The sequence below is a fragment of the Euprymna scolopes genome, chromosome 10 (genome assembly GCF_053919585.1).
Source record: "Euprymna scolopes isolate OS-2025 chromosome 10, ASM5391958v1, whole genome shotgun sequence".
Classification (NCBI taxonomy): Eukaryota; Metazoa; Mollusca; class Cephalopoda; order Sepiida; family Sepiolidae; genus Euprymna; species Euprymna scolopes.
The window spans coordinates 14,330,133-14,348,885 of record NC_136491.1 but is presented as its reverse complement, the minus strand read 5'-3'; positions in this window follow the sequence as shown (position 1 = coordinate 14,348,885).

The window sequence follows — 18,753 nt, the reverse complement described above, 5'->3', positions numbered from 1 at the left end:
AAGTCCTGGAGATGGGTAGCTCTTCTGTACAAGTCTTAGAGATAAAGAGTTTTAATTAGGTAGCTGTTCCGCACAAGTCCTGGACATGAAGAGTTTTTGGTGAGTAGCTGTTCTGTACAAGTCTTAGAGATAAAGAGTTTTCATTAGGTAGCTGTTCCGATCCGATGCGTGTGTGCTGGTGATTCTGCGAACACTCGCAGCTTTCGGTTCTCACAAACAAGGAGGTCGACTCCCCCCGTGACCCTTCGTCTGGCCCCAGAAACGAAATCATGTTCATTATGTTCTGAAAACAACAACAAATTATCACTTTTCCACCAACAATAAAATGTATATGTCGGTTTTACAAAAACATAATTAAATTCATAACTTAACTCTTCCTTTCAGCAAGGTTGGCCGCCGCTGCCCGAACACGCAATAATGCTTAACTAATACAAACATAGTTGCCCGGCCTTCTTCAGTGTTTCGGGAGTCTTACTCTCCCCCCAATGGGGAGCGTCTACCGCTCCCGGAGGCGGTCACGCCACACACATCTTATAGATAAAGAGTTTTCATTAGGTAGTTGTTCCGTACAAGTCCTGGACATGAAGAGTTTTCTGTGGGTAGCTGTTATGTACAAGCCCCGAATCGTTTTAATTTCGCAGGCAAATAGCAAAAGGTCCTTCTAGTGTTAACATAAAAATTTATGCCAGAATGCTAAAAGATTCACTATTTTAATGGAGTAATTCTGGTTTCTGATTGGTTGCTAGCAGAACGTGCTCAATTTAAATAGTACGTTTTTATCGCCAGTGTCTATAAGTAGAACAATCCAACTTTCAGTGATCATACCCTTATATTATATCAAAAAGTATTGCAACGCACATATTAGAGAGTTTCGGGTTATATGGAGTCAAATTTTAGTTACTGCTTTTACCAGGTTCATTGTGACTGGAAATGGTAGTATACATCAATACCCCATTCATGGGTTAAATTTACAGTAAAATTACACCGACGGGTGCAGGATGGCGTAATCTCAAAAGACCTTGTTTAAAGAGTACTGAAAACCAACAAGAGAAAAAGGTCTCTTCATCTTCGATTCGAAAACTCGTGCAAGATGAGACATAAAAGAATTTGGCATAGATCTTTGAAGTTAAGAGACACTTGCTTACCAGTGAAGCATGTAAAGGCACAAGGTCACCAGCTGCCTCAAAAGAGACGAGGATAAGCTCTGATGATCGTGGCAAGAGAAGCGAGATAGACTCAAAGAACGACTGCGCCATCTGCCGTCAGCTTCTCTCTTCAGGGCTCAGAACCAAGACTAAACGTGATCGATGGAAGCCCATTTACTGCACTTAACTACTTCGGACAATTTTGGTAAGATTTTATCCCCAACAGACCTCAGCTTCCCCCCCTTTCTTTCTTATCTCCCAAACTTATCAACTACACAATCATTCTTACCTTTCTGTGTGTGCCTCTTACCAATCTGGTATAAGACCAAATTGCATACATTAGGTAAGTCCCCAAAATGACTTCGTATTAGCCATTACTCTCTGGTCAACTTTGAACCCGGAATGGTGATATATATATATATATATATATATATATATATATATATATATATATATATATATATATTCTCATGTATGGCTTAATAGAATTTTCTCCGTTAGAAATTACTTCTTCCCTCTCTCACCGCTTAAGGTGTGGCACAAGCTCGGAATTTAAAAGCCAGCGCGTAATAGAAAGAGCATTAGCCTACAACAGATTCTTGAATAGCCCAGTCAGTAACTATAAGTAGGGGCGCCTCAGGTGATTAGCGATTACTTAACCTCTTTCTTAGAGAGAGAGAGAGAGAGAGAGAGAGAGAGATAGAGAGAGAGAGAGAGAGAGAGAAAGTAAAATCGCGCAGATAAGCCATCTCAGAACAGCACATGATCATGCGTGTATCCGACAGCAAAAAATCCAATTATATTGATCTGCTTAGGATATGGGATACAAAACGGAATCGATGAAATATTTGGAAATATTTAGAACAAAAAGTATAAAAATAATTATTCAACATCGTTGATATTTTGGGGTCCTTGATATGACCTTAAACTATATCCAGTGGTGAGGCCCCAGCTTGTGGGCTTTGGGGAGTGTGGAGCCACCCTAATTGCCACTGCTCCCAGGTCAACTTTGACCCGGAGTGGTAGTACCTGTTAGGGTCCCAACTATGCCTTAAATAGAAACCGACTTGAAAACAACAAATATATTCTATTAAAAAATTTTCTCCAAAATCTTTGGATTCGGCATTAAATAACCTGAAAAGGGTTTATATGCAGTAAAACAAAAACAAAAGTAAAAGTAAATGATATTTTGGAGTTTCGATACTAAACTTCATCTTTTTCTGTCTTCAGTCAATGAATGAGAAATATTACCTTTATTCTAATCCAATTTAAAAAGAGATGGGTTTTTTGCTACATTAAAAACCAACCTTATATGTAATTCGCCCCCGTGAGGAGGAAAATAAATAGAAACTTAATTTGATATCCTTGCGCTTTTGGCTTGAAGTAAGTGTAGTATCTGTTCTAATATTAACCGTTATATTTTCCGTCATTGGTTTATGAAAGATAAATTCTTATAGATTAAGGCATTTTAATTTCTAACCCTATTTATGGTTTCTTTTCTTTTTTTTTATAAAAAAAGAGTTTGTGTCGAACACTGCCCTCACGAGGAAGTAAGTAATTACGTACTTCGAAAAGTATTGATAAAACAAAACAAGAAACCTGTGGGGAAAATTGCTTTCCGTACAAACGTCCTCGTGTCTGTCTGTCCTGTGAGTCGCACGCGTCGAGAAAGAAAGAAAGAGTCCATCATGGCGGCTGTGACGGTTTGTAGTGGAAGAACTCTCGCGGGATCACTGTGCGTGCCTCATAAAAACAGGTCACTTGTGGGTTGATGAAGAAGGAGAAATCATTTGACGTTTGAGAAGCGGCAAAGTCAGTTGGAAAAATTTGTGTGAGCAGTGATTTTTGCCTGTTGATTGACTGCAAGCTATTTCGGCCCCCCCTTTTTTTTGCAATGGACAAGTTTGATTTGAGATTGATACCGGAGTTCGACGACTCCTCCGCCGGACCTTCGGTAGTTGAGTGGTGGGAAAAGGCTGAGCTGGTCTGCCAGCTTTGCAAAATAAAGGATCCCGCGCTTGTCATCTATTGAGGCTGACCAAGGTTAAGGAGGCACTATACGCAGCCTTTGCTACGGACCCTTTTATTACCTGGAGGCAGTTCACCGAACGGCGACTTTGGTTGGATGAGACGGTGGACGTCTACTTGGAGGATTTAAAGAGATTAGCTGCGCCGTTTGGTGGAGTGACTGAACGCATATTAAGTTGCGCCTTTCTCACTCCCGGACGACACCAGCCGACTACTGCGAGCATCGTCAAGGCTTAGCGAGGTTAGGCTTCAGAAATTGTAGGCTAGAGCCCGCAATATTTTAAAAGAAAATGATGCGAAGCCAGTGCTAGCAGCCGCAGAAGCATCTAATTCATTAGAAGATGGCGTAAACTGTTATAAATGTGGCGGGCACAACCACTTTTCTAGGGACTGCCGAAGCCGAAGCAGTGTAAAGGACACGTATGCTCAGGAATCACTAAGACGCATGCGTTGCTACCGGTACAGCAAGCTAGGTCACGTAGCAAGGAGTTGTCCGGGAAACGGACAAGGGGAGTAAACTATAGCGCCAGTATTCTCCACAGATCATTAACAAATAGAGCGCTACCCGCAGTGAGAGTGCGCGTGAACGGGCGTGAATGCTTTGCGCTTGTAGACACAGGGTGCACGCAGACTCTCGTGCGCAAGGCATGCTGTGACGCATGGGACAAGAAGAGGATTCCAGTACTGACAGTCGGCGGGGGCACGCTAGCCTCTTTTGCGAGTTAGTGTCATTCGTACACGTGTCTGTGATGGGCCTACAATAACCGTACGAGCCCTGGTTGTGAGTGGGGACCTTCTTAGTTACGACCTGCTGTTAGGAATGGACGTTATCAAAGAATTGGATGGTGTCCGTATTGATAGTGAGGGTAAGGCACATTTCTCTAACGCTTGCCTTGCATCCATGAAACTGGAACAGTCTGACTTTCATGCGGAATTCGACCAGCGTACGAGATCCTGGACAGTTTCTTGGAAATGGTTGGACGAGCAGCCACCTGGGAAGTTGTACGATAGGGTTCCGGAATATAAAATTCACCGGGTGTTCGTGGAGAATACGATAAGGAACTACAGACTTGGATAAAAAATGGATGGCTAGTTCCCTATCCAGAGAAGGAATTGGGCCCTCCGAAGTGTCTGATCCCATTAATGGCGGTTATCAAGTATAATAAGCAGAAGGTGAGGCCGTTACTCGACTATCGGGAACCAAACAAGCACGTAAATCCTTTTACAGCCCGTGCGGATGTCTGTACCGAGAAGTTGAGGGAATGGCGGCAAGCAGGATCTAATGTATCTGCTGGATCTTCGTAAAGCGTACCTTTAAGTGCATGCCCATCAGACGCTATGGCCCTATCAAACGGTGCTCATCAAGGGTGAAAGGTATTACTTAACCCGCATGGGATTTGGAATTAATGTGGCACCATCAATTATGCAAAGGATTGTTAAAGCTATATTAACTAAGGATGAGCGCATTCAGTGGGCAACATCTGCATATATTGACGATGTGTATGTGGCTGAAGAAATTGTGCCTGCAACGCGTGTAAAAGAACATCTTCACAACTTTGGCCTTCTCAGAAAGAAACCAGAAAGGCTACGGGACGGTGCAAGAATTCTCGGTTTGCAGGGCTGGGAAGAAGATAATGTCCTGTGTTGGAAACGAGGCAATGAAATCCCAGGTATGCCCTGTGTTTTCACGCGACGGAACGTATTTTCATTGTGCGGAAAGTTGGTTGGACACATTCCTGTGGATGGTTGGCTTTGTATTGCAGTGACATTCATCAAACGGAGAGCCTCTGGCGTCACCACCGGATGGGATGACAAAATTTATGACACCCCTCTCAATACAATGGTCAGAGAGGTCCTCACCAGAGTGCACAAAGAACAGCCAGAACCGTAGTGTATGGGTTGATGCAAGCTCTCTTGCCATTGGTGTGTCATTAGTCCATGATGGAGCCGTAGTGGAAGACGCTTGCTGGTTGCGCCCAGAAAAGGACTCCCAGCACATAAACCTGGCAGAAATCGATGCAGTGATCAAGGGAATAAACTTGGTAATCCTTTGGAAGACAACCACTTTGCGACTATTCACAGATCCTGCTTGCGTCCATAAGTGGATTTCAGACACTCTTACCGGACGGGCTAGAGTGCGAACCAAAGCAACGAGCGAGATGCTCATCCGTCGGCGGCTCAACACGATCATGAGCCTGGTGAACGAATATGCACTATCAATGGAGGTGTCCCTGGCCAGATCCAGCATAAATAAGGCAGATTGTTTTACAAGGGTACCTCAAAGATGGATTGATGCTATAAAAAGAACTGTTGAACTTAGGCGACTTCCCTATGCCGCATCTATGATCCCTTGTCAATCTAATCGGATTAAGGAAATCCACCAACAAAGCGGGCATCCTGGAGTCAAGTGGACCCTATATTTCGCTAAGTTGAAAGTTAGGAGCCACTGGAGCCGGCTAGCGATAGACATTACTCACCACAATGACGAGGATTTCCTGACTCTCATTGATTGCGGTCCGTCAAGGTTTTCCATATGGCGTATGCTGCGTCGACAAGATACAGTCACTATTGTCCGTCAACTAAACAATATTTTCCTTGAACATGGACCTCCAACAGAGATATTGCTTAACAATGGTGCTGCATTTACCAGTAAGCAGTTTAGGAAGTTTACTGACAGCTGGGGAATACATCTGAGGAAATGGGATCATTGAACGGAATCATCGAACTGGCAAAACAATCGCGGCTAGATCAGAGTGCACAGTAGTTGAGGCAGTTTATTTGTACAATGTTACCCCGAAAGATGATGTTTCGACATCTACGGCGTCGGCTGATACATTGCATAGGTATCACGTCAGGGTGAAGGGCATAGAGACGAACCCGCTACCTGAACTGGAAGTAGCCGGAGAGAGAGTGATGAAAGGGGATGTTGTGTGGATCAAAAATCCGCGAGGCAAGTGCACGACAAGGTATGGAGTTGGGCGGGTCACTGAAATAATCAGCCCACATGTTAAAGACATAAGGTTAGTAACGCAACCATCACTAGACAACATGAGCGAATCAGAGTCAGAATCTAGCGAGGCATCTCACTGGACCTAATTGAGAATAGCACACATCCACGTCTTTTCTACTTGAAGTCGCGTAAGCCAAAGAGTGAGAAATAGAGAATCCCGGAAGCCAGGCTAGTCTCACTTCTAACCTTTAAGATTTAACTCCAACTTTTCCATTTAAACACGACTCTCCTCATGTAACATATACGACGATGTGTATTAAAATCTCGCTGAACAACAAACGAAAAAAAATCTGCACGAGTTTTTTTTCAGTTTAAACCGGTATTTTCCACATTAAACCGCCTGTCACGTATTTTCCAAGTCAACCACAATATGGTTGTCCTAAAATCTTGTGAAAAGTTCGGAAGATAAATGAGTCCTGGATCCTGTTTAAACGTTTCTGTCCGACCGGCACGTAGTTAAAATAACTCTGCCGTATCGACACGTGCTTTTTCCTCTCCTGCTTGGTCATTTGATTACGTATCAATGGCTTCGTTACACGTAATTCTGCTATACATTGGGATCCTACGACAGTAAGTAGAGACTGTTGACAAGCATGAATATTGGCGAGGGTTACATTATGCGTGTAAAGATAACTTCGCGTAGGCAGAAATGGACCCAGCTGTAAGCGGCGTGATTAAAGCAGGGACAAAAGATTAGCACTATAGAGAAAACTTTTAAGAAATGTAGGTGTTGAAATATAGGAGGTGATGACTTTACACCTTTGAGGAGAAAAGCAATCAAATTTTAAAAGGAGGGTTTGAATCGGGAAACGGGATAGACAAGATATGCTCCACAATGTATTAATTTAAGTGGATGTTGGTTCGAGACTCTTCCCGAGACTCTTAACTAAGTTAGAAAAACATGTTAAGAAAATTAAATAATGCATAATTTATCTAGTCTCTCTTCCAAAAAGTAAACTTCCTGCAAAAAAAAGCCTCGAAAAAAATTAAGTCTTCATTGTATTTTCACGCATAGATTCGTCCTTTTTATTCTATGGTCAGTCTAAAAACGGCACAGTGCCACTGTGATGTAGGGGCCTGCTATTGGGGACATACGTTTCAGGCATACTATGTAGAGAGTTGAGCAGCAAGACGTCTGTTCAAATTACATTTGAACTTCTGCTTGTGAGTACAATTGGGAAAGTATGAACCCGGAATGAGTTCCAAACTCTAGCAGTTCTGGGAAAGAAACTATTAGAGTAGAAGGCTTTCTTACATGTAGAGATCTCTACTGTGTAGGGGTGGGATTTTGCTGATTGTCGGGTTTGTCGGGGATATTTACGTCGAGAGGATACAAGGGCTTGTAGTTCGTCGAAGCATCCACCATTAAAATACTTGTAGAACAAAGGGATGCAACATTTTGTCGATGGGACAGAGACTGAAGCTTAAATGACAGTTCAGGACCTATCAGGTTGGCGACTCTCTTTTGAACTCTGTACAAGGCTCACAAATGAAGACACGACGATTAGAAAAAAAACAGCGACCGTGCACGTATGTAAAAGGATTGTTTTGTTTCCTGATGACTCACTGATGAAAAGGTAGATATGCACTACTACGTGTTTATTGTGAACGACAAAAAACAAAAAAAACAAAAACAAATAGATAAAGCATATTTCTTCTACATTAAGTTTATGGAAATTTGTAAGATTTAAAGAATAGGTAATCTATGGAGTACTGTTGTCACGTTTGAACTGGTGTATCTGCTACTTGTCTCTCACTCCTGGACAGGGTTCAAAAGAGAGTTGCCAACCTGATAGGTCCTGAACTGTCATTTAAGCTTCAGTCTCTGTCCCATAGACGAAATATTGCATCCCTCTGCCTGTTCTACAAGTACTTTAATAGTTAATGCTCTGACGAACTACAAGCACTTGTACCCCCTCGACGTGAATACCTCCAACAAACCCGACAAGTAGCTCGATCCGACCCATTCACAGTAGAGCTCCCTAGGTGTAAGAAAACCTTCTGCCCCAATTGTTTCTTTCCCAGAACTGCTAAACTTTGGAAGTCCCTTCTGGGATTCTGCGTTCCCAACTGTACTGACATGCAGAAGTTCAATTATAATGTGAACAGACATCTTGCTGCTCATATCCCTTCATAATATCCCTGCAACTTATGTCCCCGATATTAGCCCCCTATTTCAAAGTGGCACTGTGTCTTGTTTAGGGTAAAAATAAACTTCGTGGTTTAGTGGGGGATTTTTTTTTTTTTTTACACAGTGATCACCACTTATCAAGGCCCGGAAGCCACTCAGGGATAAGGGTTATTGTGAGTACATCACGTTAGTGAGGAGATTTTATGAAGTGTTTAATTAGGGGGGCAGTTCATTAGGAATTTGTTAACATTAGACTTGAAGACATCCAAGTTGTAGTCCGGAGGGAAGCAGGCAGACGGAACAGAGTTCCACAGGCGTGCAGTTCTAAGAAAGAAGCTTTGTTCATGAAATCCGCGTTTTGATTTAGGCACAGATATAGAGTGGGGGAAATTTTTCACAGTGGATTCAGCTAGACGGGTGTTTTTCGTGAAAGATTGGCGAGGGGGACCAGGGATTGGAGTTCAGACGAGCACCTGCCATGAAAATAACGATAAAACAAGGATAGGCTCGCAACGTCTCTTCTGTGGGAGAGGGGTTGCAGGGTAGAGAAAAGGGCATCCCCCACTAAACCACGAAGTCTATTTTGTACTCTGTCAAGGCATGATAGGCTGTTTTTGGCAGCTCCTGCCCAGATATGGCAACAGTATTCCATCCTTGGCCGTACTTGGCTTTTATAGAGATAGAAAATTGCATCAGTAGTGAGATATCTTCTGGAGCGGTAGAAGGATCCCACCATCTTTCCTGCGACCTTGGCAACAGACTTGATGTACGTATTCCATTTCAGATCAGGAGTAAAGGTCAAGCCCAGAAGCTTGTCAAAACACGGGGCCTCACCCAGACGAGAGCCATCCATCACAATTGATGCCAGCTGGGGATCAGAGCGTTGATGATGTAAGGATAGGAGTTTGGTTTTGGATGCATTAAAGGTAACTAGCCACATATTCCCCCACTGAACCACGCGCTCGAGATCAGAGGAGAGAGAATCCGAGAGAACTTCGTCATTTACAGCCTTTGATGTGTTGCCGTAGATGGTCGTGTCATCAGCATAGATGTCAACGAATGATTTAAGTATGTGTTTAGGGAGGTCATTGATGTAGATCAGGAAGAGAGTTGGGCCCAGGATTGACCCCTGGATGCCCTTTTCTCTTCCCTGCAATCTCTCTCCCACAGAAGAGACGTTGCGAGCCTGTATTTGTTTTATCGTTATTTCCATGGCACGTCCCCCTTCGCCAATCTTTCACGAGAAACACCCGTCTGGCTGAAACTACTGTCTATAATTTTTCCCACTCTTTATCTGTGCCTAAATCCAAACGTAGATTCCATGATCAAAGCTTCTTTCTTAGAACTTCACGCTAGTGGAACTCTCTGCCGCTTGCTTGTTTCCCACCTGACTACAACTTGGACGTCTTCAAGTCCAACATAAACAAACTCCTGACAAACCGCCCCCTTAAGTAAGACACTATCAAAACCCCCAATACTAATGATTACTACAATACTATCTCATTGATTACTGTACACGCAATAACCTTTATCCCTGAGTAGCCTTCGGGCCTTGATAAGTGGTGACCCCCATGTAAAAAAAAAATTGAATTTAAAAAATCATTTTATGTTGAATTTTTATAGGAACGTCATTCCCCATTGTAGAATCTAAAATATCGAATAAAAAATAATTAAATAAACCTAATTCTCTAGTAAGATTCACTTCCAAACGAATTAACGGATAATACTAGGTTATGTTCAGCATAAATATGGTTAATAGGAGTTACATTATGTTTAACTTCGAAGTGGGGTGTAGAATTGTTGAATCTTTTAGTAAAATTTTAAATATCTACAAATCTTACTTTTAGAATATATTTGTTTAAAATTATGTTATTTTTGTCGACCGGATGACATATTTTATTTGGAAACAATTCATTTTGTTACACATTCAACTTAATGATGTTTTAAAAAGTTTATTTAAAAAGAGATACAATTACATAAACGATCAGAGCTACAGGCAACTTGTGCCTGCGTAGGAGAGAGGACATATATATATATATATATATATATATATATATATATATATATATATATATATATATATATAGAGAGAGAGAGAGAGAGAGAGAAAGAGAGAGAGAGAGAGAAAGAGATAGATAGATAGATAGATAGATAGATAGATAGACAAACAGACAGCTCGGCTCGCTACACTCGCTCGCACTGTGTACTAGCTCCTATTGTGAATAGCACACACCCACGTGTTTTTCTTTGAAATCTCGTCAGCGAAATAGAGAGAGGGAGCGATGGAGAGAAAGAGAGAAATAGATAAATAGAGAGAGAGAGAGAGAGAGAGAGAGAGAGAGAGAGAGAGAGAGAGAGAGAGAATCCAGAGAGTCTCACTGGACTCATCTCTGACTTGAAAAGTTTAACTCAAACTTTTCTATTCAAACGCGGGTCCTATTATGTAAAATAATTTTTGTGGTATATAGAGACCATACGCTAATAAATAACGATAATGTTGACTAGTATGACTATTAGCGTGGGTTACATCGTATATATAAGAGTAATATGACTGCAAGTAGAAACGTATCCAGATGCAGGCCGAGTGATTGAAACGGTAGGTTAGCACCCTAGACACAATGTGTTAGAAATTCAGATGTATATATAATGATAAGGTGATAATTTAACGCCCTCGAGGAGAGAAGCAATCGGATTTTAAAAATTCAGTCCTAGTCGGGAAGCAGGATAAACAAGATGTGCCCGACAATGTAGATATCTAAGTGAATGTTGCCTCGAAATTCTGCCCGTGCGTCGCCATCATTAAGACTACGTTAAGAGAAACAAGCAAAGATAATTAAGAAATAATTTACCACGTATCTCTCCATGTTTAAGTTAAAAATATAATTTTCTTCTCATTGTTTACTAAGAGGTAATTACATATCAAGATCCGGAGGCCACTCGAGGATAAAGGTTAATGTGTGCATTGTAGTCATTGGGACAGTTGTGTAATAATCTTTTGTAAGGTAATTTGTTATAATATGATTATTTACGAGGGCGGCTAAACAAGAACTTGTTTACGTTGGACTTGAAGATAATGATATTGTAGTCAGCTGGAAAGCAGAACAGTGAAACAGAGTTCCATAGGCGGCCAGTTCTATGAAAGGAGATTTGTTTATGGAACCAATGTTTACGTTTAGGTAACGATGGAGAGTGGAGGAATTCATTGATAGTGATTTTCGTCTGTCATGATTAAGTCTGAATATTAGTTTCATTGTTATACGCGTAAACTAAATGGGCCTATCTTCAGGCTATCAATGCTCATTCACTAGGACGCTTTTCAAACTGTTGCGTTCCCTGATTGGACGATTGTCACGCATTTTGTTGCTTTAAAAACCGATACGTCTTATAGCAAAACTTGCCTACATGAATATTATAACCTGATATCTCTATATCGATTAGGTAGGCGTAAGAACGTGAAAAATGCACCCCAGCTGTACTTCGTATGTTTCTTTGATGCTCTTTTCGGGGGAGAAAGCAGCTTACCACCCTTCGACCCGCGGGGACGTACAAGGAGACGGTCATATTCAATAATGAAGCCAATGGACGCCATCAAAGGCTTGGGGGGTTGGGCAAGGCGACACGGCGACAACGCCGGGCGGCGGTCACATAGCGTCAATTATTTTGTTGATGAGAGGTGCTAAAGTGACGGCGACATCTTCAGAATTGATGCAATTCAAGCTAAAAGCAGACGTTGGTGTCGGTGATGGACTGATATTCCGATAAAAGTGCTTAAGCTTGACAGGCGCCGATAAAATGCGTTTGATAAAAGTTTTCGATGTACGGAAAACGTTTATTCCCACTTCGACTAGTGAAAATTATAAAAGTTTTTTTTTTTATCCTTACAGATTCGACTTATCTTTATTTGACTGACAAACTTTTAATTCGAGGCTTTAACAAATACGAGATTGAAAAAACTTTCTTGAGATATGAAATTACCAAATTATCAACTTATCAATATATCTATATTTTTATCTATCTGTCTCTGTCTCTGTGTATGTCTGTTTATCTGTCTGTCTGTCCGTCTGTCCGTCTCTCGCTCTCTCTTTCTCTCTCTCTCTCTTTCTCCCTCTCTCTCTCTCTTTATCTCTCTCTCTTTCTATATATATAAACGTGTTCACAACGGATTGAAGAACTTGTTGGGAATAGTTGTAAGCGTCTCTGAGGAGTGACTGGATGGAAGATTTACAGTTCTGTGGACGAGAGGTAATTGTCCATCCTTTCACGAAACAGCTGTAAGAGCTTAATGCCAAAAAAAGTGAATTTCTATTCATGTAGGTTGTGATTTTATTCAATTTACATATATATATATATACACACACATATATATATATATATATATATATATATATATATATATCGTTTCAAAACGAAAGACAAACAAAGTCAACTTGAGTGTATTATCGTTTCGGAAACGATATTCATTTTATTAAATTGACAATAATTGATAAAGGTTTTGTCTTCGAATATAATCTCCTCATCAGCAAAAATGGAGGGAGGGGGGGAGTTTAAGACACCAAAATAAAATTAGAATTTTTGTAGGAAGTAAAGTGGATATTCCTTATTGATTTTCATTACAAAACTTGTTTTAAGTTCAGTCAGTAATAACTGAACTTGGACATGGGCATCCTGCTGTATCTTGTCTCTGGATGGGCACTGTTCTTTAAAAATATTAATACATTTATTAATACATTAAAATAAACTCTGCTCTTTAGACTCTAGGTCTAATTCCTTCTTCTATATATATAAAAGCCAAACGTCTGTGTGTATGTATGTATGTTTGTGTGTCCGCTAAAAACTTTCGACAGACAGAACAAAAATTCACAAACTCGGGATCATATTGAAGCTCCATCCTTCGCCCGAAAAATATCGAAAAATTGGCCAAAAACCTTCATTTTTCACCCTGAAATCGACAATTTTCTACAGGGGGGGGTCAACAAAAACCATCCTCTCATGACAACGACCGGTTCTACGCATGCGTCAGATGATGTCATGACCTGATTTAGTTTAAATAGTTGAAAAATGTACGTCGTGTTAGCTCAGTTGGTTAGCACGTTGGTTCATTACCTAAATGTTTTAGGTTCGAATCGTGGTGTGAGATTAAAAAAAAATTTTTTTTTCGATTTTTAAAATTGAAATATTGAAACAGGGTTATTTAAGCCATTTTTCACGTAACGTTCGTTTTTCTGTTTTTTTTTTTACTTCGCTTATTCTTAGATTTTCATTAACACCCCCGACCGACCACACACACCCAAAAAACCCCGGGTACCCACCGAGTTTTTAAATTTTAATATCGAAACAGGCCATTTTTCATGTGTTTTTGTTTTGTTTTTGTTTTAACGTTCGTTTTTCTGTTTTCTTTTTTGTTTTTTCGATTTTTACATTTAACATCGTTCGTTTGCCTTACGTTAGTTTTTTTTGGTGTTTTTTTTTTTCGATGTTTTGATTATCCCCTCCCCCCTTCGTGTACCCTACGCTTTCTGTTTTCTTTTTTACTTCGCTTATTCTTAGGTTTTCATTAACACATCCACCCCCTCCAAACACTCTGGCAACGCCGGGTAACCCCCCCCCCCGCTAAGCAGGGTTTTTTAACGTTCGTTTTTCTTAGGTTTTCATTAACACCCCCACCCCCGCCCGACCACACACACCGAAAAACACCCGGGCAACGCCGGGTACCCCTCGCTAGTTAAAATATAAAAGACACACACACATACGCACACACACACATACACACACACACACACACACACACACATATATATATACAATTATATGAAAGTCACTTTGCATGTGTGTGGGTGTGTGAGTTCCTTCCCCATAGGTTCCGAAACGGCTGAGCCTATCTTTTGCAAATTTCACACAAAGTTAATTTATTTATTTGTTTGGCAGTATTTTTTTAGATATGTTTGTGCATAAATTTATCCGATAAGTATCGAAAATCAAAAGATAAAAAAAAAAATTCAATTCTCCAATATCTTGACTTTTTCTGCTTATGTATATATACTAGCCTGGGTGCCCGCCGTTGCCAAGGTGTTTGGACCTGGGCCAACCGGAAGTAGCAAAGGTTTAAATTTTGGCTAGTCAATCGAAAAAAGGACGACAAAAGCGACCCCTCCCAGTAGAAAGGTGCCCACTTGAGGGCGAATGAATTAATTTTTTAGTCAATTTTTCGTTATTTGTCGTCCGAAGGGTCGAGCGTCAAAACGATACCGATACCGTAAAAATCCATCACCTCTGTCGCAAGTTTTAGGCATACATACATACATACATACATACATGCACACGTTTAAACAGACAGATGAGATTTATATTATAGACCAGCTTGAGTGCCAGGCGTTGCCCGGGTATTTGGAGATGTGTGTTGAGCAAAAGAAAAAGAAAGAAAGAAAACATGTGGAAGTAGGCAGGCTCCAACCCGTACCGCGAAGGAGGAAAAGAATGTGTAGAAATAACGTGACGTGTTTGCTGTTGCGCTCATCGCCAAACCAGCATTGACGTAGGTTTAAATTACCGATGTCGAGAAAATCAGTCGCCTCTGTCGAAAGTTTTAGGCATACATAAATACATACATACATACATACATACATACATACATACATACATACATACATAAAGGTGAGATTGATATTATAGATGATTGGATTTTACACGAACCGTTCTTTTATTAATATTTAGCCGGTTGAAATAGATGTAAAGAGGCCAGAAATGGGTAAAAATGGAAAAATTCGTTATCAGTTTTGTACATTCATCATATTGTATTTTCATGTTTTATTTTGAGAAGGTTTATCTGCGTGTCACGTTGATACAGTGGTAACCTCCTCAGCTTTGAATGCTACAGTTTCGATTTCGGTTCTGGCTGATGGCACCCCAATTTTTTTTTACTTTGGAAATCACGACTCTATAGTCATAAAATAATATATACGACATCTGGACGAATTAAAATATCATATTTAAGCGTATCTGACGCCCGGGCAAAGATGGGCGCCTTCGCTAGTCTTTGTCTCTCTCTCTCTCTTTCTCTCTCCCTCTCTCTCTCTCTTTCTCTCTCTCTCTATATATATATATACATGAGTCACCACTTATCAAGGCCCGGATGTCACTCGAGGATAAGAGTTTTTTTAATAATATATATATATATATATATGCGTGTATATATATATATATATATGTATTTTGTCAATGTGTGTGTATTAATATATGTATCGTATATCTACCTTCTAACTCATATCGTTTGCTCATTGGTCTGCATCTATTTATATGTTCGTATTATAATTTCATCTCTAAGTTTACCGTAATGTATCATGTGGATGTTTTATTTTCTATATACCTCGTAGTCTATGCGTATGTTACTGTGTGTGGTCATTTTCTTTTTCTTTTTTATATTTCTTTTTTATTAGATTATATATTATTTTATTTCTATATTTATTTTTTATATTTTATAATTTGTATATTGTTGCTACTATGGGTTCTCTTTTTATTAAAGGTCAAAAGATAAAGGAAGAGCTCAGTTTCAGCCTGTTATTCAGGGAAGGTTTGTGTTTGGAAATGAGGAGTGCTTCAATAATGCTAAGATTTCCAAGGTTTCTGACTCAGGCAAGGGTCGTAACGCAAATGTTACGCTGTGTGCTGTTGCATGAAATTATATGTTTGTAGAATGAGGAGATTCTAGTGTTTATATGTTCTTTAATTCGTAGGTGTAGTGGTCTAGCCGTACTCCTTATGTAGGATTTGTTGCATTTAGTGTATTGCAGGTCCTATACCACATGGGCGCGCAAACATAAGCCTGTATCTGGGATGGGGCAGTTGGATAGGGAGCAAGCGTCCGGTGTATGTGGTGAGTGTTTCCGGGTTAGGTGCTGTCGTAAGGTGGTGCTGGATTGGATAAGTTGTTTGTCTAGCTTCTCATGGTGTATGGCTCTACGGATAGCTGAGGAGATTTTATCGTTGAAGAAGGGGAGCTTGAGAAAACAGGTATTTGAGAGAGTTTGGCGTTGGCATTTTTTTCTTTTTTTTGAGTGAATATGAAGTGGAATTGGGATAGCCGTTTATGGAGAGGGTGTGTAGGAAGTTGTTAGTGTGCAAATTTTGTCGGATGTGTTAGTGCACTTGTTGCGTATGCGTGAAATCTCTGTATGTGCGTAGCTCAGTTTGTCTTTGAGGGGTAAGGCGGATCTAAAGTGTACAAACAGACGTCTGCAGGCTGGTTTCCTGTAGAATTATGTACATATAGAGCCGTTTTCCTTGATGTATATATATATACACAAATTCAATATATATTATACTCATAGCACACTTTCTACGAGCATATTTGTTTTTTAGCCGGCAAAAATATGTTGCTAAGGGATCAAATGTGTATGGGTGTAACACAGAGGTTTAAGATTGGGCTGAAAATTTGGATGTTTTGGTTTCAATTCTAGCCAATGGCACCTAAATTTTTTTTTACTTTCCGAAGTCGCTACTATATATATATATATATATATATATATATATATATATATATATATATATATATATATATAAATTAATAGAAAACTGATTCTGTAGTAATAAATACGAAATCTGTGTAAATGAAAATATAATATTTAAACGTGTTTTACGACCGGGAAACGCCGAGTGGCTTGCTTGTTTTTAATAAAACGTATCTTAAACCCGTCCTACAGCTGTTTTTAACTATCGAACTGCTAAACTTTGGAATGCCATCTCTGTTTCCTGCATTTCTGACTCTAATAACCTGTAGAAGTTTAAGTGTAATGTGAACAGACATCTTGCTGCTCAACTCCTCACAGTTTACTCTTGTAAGACAATCCCAAATAGTAGCACTCTCCAAGTTTTTAATATGCCTTGTTTGAGGTGCACAGGATTAAAAAATAAAGTTTATAATAAAAAGAAAAAAAAACTGTAACTGTAGAACGCGTACACGTCGTCCAGTACAAAAATAACTGCATAATTAGAGACATAGTTTACCAAGCCACAATATGTAGAGTAGATAACCGAAATTACAAAAAAAAAATGTGTGCGAGAAACCGCCTTAATTATTAAAAATCAGATATAACAAGCATAAACGCACTTAACAACAACAACAACAACAACAACAACAACAACAACAACAACAACAACAAGATACAGCACATTCCAAACATCACTAGGCAACCACTAGATCAAAAGTTGTCGCGGTTGCGAAATTTCGTGCATCACAACTCGCAGCTCCAACTGTGGCACACATTTTCATCCGGAATTATGGATTCCGAGAAGCATTCTCCTTCAGAAGGTCGATATTCATGAAATACCTTCGGGGCAAGAATGGCACAGGCGGTTTGATCAATCAGATACACCTTATCAAGCTCTGCAATGACAAAATCGAATTCATTCTCGGTAGCAATTTGTTCTGAGCTCTAGATTATGACTATCTGCCCCATTTCCCTTGCAGGAACAGATATACAGCAGATATATATCATTTGTATCGGATTTGCTATCTGTAAACAGTTTCCTTACAACTGTCGGCCTTCCATACTTGGTTGGAAAACCGAAGATTTTTCATATTATGTATGGTTGTTTTTTGTATGTTTTTGTTGAGAAACAGCAAGGCCAAACAATCCGCCTATCGGAAAATATCCGTCTAATAACGACAACACTTAGCGTTAAAAAAACATGGCGGCGAAATCCTCTTTTTCACTGTACAGAACTGCAAAAAGAAAACTCTGCAATCACTTCCTATATCGCGTTAATTATCTGATTATCAATTCTGTATTTGATAAACGTATCAAATTGGTTTATATTAGAGTGTAGCTACTATTTTTTTAATCATATAATACATGAAGAGTAAGACAGCGTTGAACAGTATCTTCTTATAATATAAGCGGCACTTTTTCTGTTAATATATCTGTCCGTATTTTGAATCATTTCAAGGGAGATAATTATGTAGAAACTTCCTGAGTCAAATAACTCTGATGTTGTAGAGAAAAGATACTACCAATAATGTTGTAAAGTCTGCATTCGTGCTTGACATTTATAAAAAAATAGGTTTTATTTTTAATTTATTCATAAAAATCTTATTGTGGGGATCTATCTTCGCGCTTGATATTTTAAAACGGAAATACGTATTTATTCATATCAATAATATTATGAAACCTGCGTTCTTTCTTTACATTTATACGAAGAAAATACGTTTTACTTTAATTTATTCACATATATGTTACAAAAGTTCGACACCAATAAAGTTTTAGTGTTCATATAGCTGAGTTAATACCTGTAGTAATCAATGGTATCTGATGAAGTAGATTTGCTTTACTTTTTATTCATGTAAATTTCAGGTGTTGTCTTTCATTGTTTCGTCTCTCTCTATAAAACTCAATGCCCCTATATATGTGTGATAGTAATTTATTACCTATAGAAGGAAAGGCAGT